The sequence below is a fragment of the Rhincodon typus genome, unplaced genomic scaffold, assembly GCF_021869965.1.
Source record: "Rhincodon typus isolate 14 unplaced genomic scaffold, sRhiTyp1.1 hic_rhity00000091, whole genome shotgun sequence".
NCBI lineage: Eukaryota > Metazoa > Chordata > Chondrichthyes > Orectolobiformes > Rhincodontidae > Rhincodon > Rhincodon typus.
Window position 1 is genome coordinate 139,382 of NW_025965729.1, and position 1,649 is coordinate 141,030.

Below are 1,649 nucleotides of genomic sequence, written 5' to 3' on the forward strand. Positions count from 1 at the left end.
CAGGCCGTTGAGTGTTTGTGAGGTGGTGCTGGCAGTCAGTCTTACTTAGAATGACTTTCAAATCAGTTTGGAATAATCCAAAATGTTATCGGTGGAAAACAAATGCAGAGGGAGCGGAGTAAAAGGGCCGTGATTCGCTACAAGGCGTGACAGCGTGAAACTAAGACTATAATTTTATGCAAGTCTACCCCCCAAACAATGTTGGACCTATCAATAAAATAAGACGATGGACAAAATGATGGAGGAGCATTTGGAATAAATATAGGAGCAGAAATATTCGACCCAACAAGTCTGCTGCATCTTTCAATGATAATCTTCAACTCCATTCTGCTGCCTGACCTGGATAAATCTTGACCATCTTACTGATTAGACGTCTGTCTAGCTCAGTTTGACAATACCCAACAATCCAGCCTCAACAACCGTCTGCGGGAAAGAATTCCACAAGTTCACTAGCCGCTGAGCGAAGAAATTCCTCCTCATTTCCGAATTAAATGGGCTAAACCTTATTCGGGTATCATGTCCTATAATACTTCTCTCTCGTGCTCAGGGAAACCATTTGTCCATATCGACGCTGTCAAGGCCCCTAAGAATATTGAATGTTAATAAATGTTGTTATATGATTATAAACTCCATTCAGCCTCCTGTGTTCCAAGGAGAACAGTCCCAGCCTAACCAAACATTCTGCAAAGTTTCATCTTATCCAGTCCTGGCAACATTCTTGTAAATCTCCGCTGCAACCTGCAGAGTTCTTGAATATTTTTAAGGCAGATAGAGAGATATTGTGCTCAGCAAAGATTATGAAGTTTTTCAGGGATTGACCGGAATAGGGATTTAGGATTAGAATCCGATTGACCCTGCATATATAGAATGTTAGGGCACTGAATTTCTCTGATTCCAGGGCTGGGAACTGGGGTTAAATGATCTTCTGCAGCAGTGGTTACTTCCTTGTGTGAGGAAACTGCTGATGCAGCCGTTGTAAAACACGATTTCCAATTGAGAAATACATACAAGACTGCAGCCCAGAAGAATTACTTCATTTCCACCCGAATATTAATTACATTTGCCAAGTGAATATAAGAAAGTAATGTTTTTATTTTGAAACATAACAAATATGATGTAACCACTCAGCCCATTGAACCTGCCTCGCTGATCAATGAAATTATGTATGAACTTCTGTTTCACTGCCATTTTTCTGCACTATCCCATGATTTCTTAATATGTTTAATCTATCGAAATCTATCCACCTCAGTTTTGTATACTCTGAATGCTGGACATTGACATCCTCCATGGCCCTGAAATCGATAGATTTTGTCCACTCATTTCAGTATGCCATTTGATAAGTATTTCTGTTGTGATTCTGGTGCTGCTCCTGGCATGCCCTCCAGCAGTGTGCTTATTGTACGTTTCCTGGTGCCTCGCTGTGAAGCGCCATGATCGTACAATAGCCAATACTCTGCGTTTCGCCACAGCAGCTTCGACTCGAATCCGAATCACGGCAGTGTTTGTTTTCCCTTTTATTTTCTCTTAATATATGCAACAGCAACGCAGTAGAGAATCAATTAATATTGCCAGAAGGCATACAGAGGCGTGTGAAATGCCAAGGTTGTGGTGACATTTGTACAATGGTTAGAGATTACCTTGATTCAGGA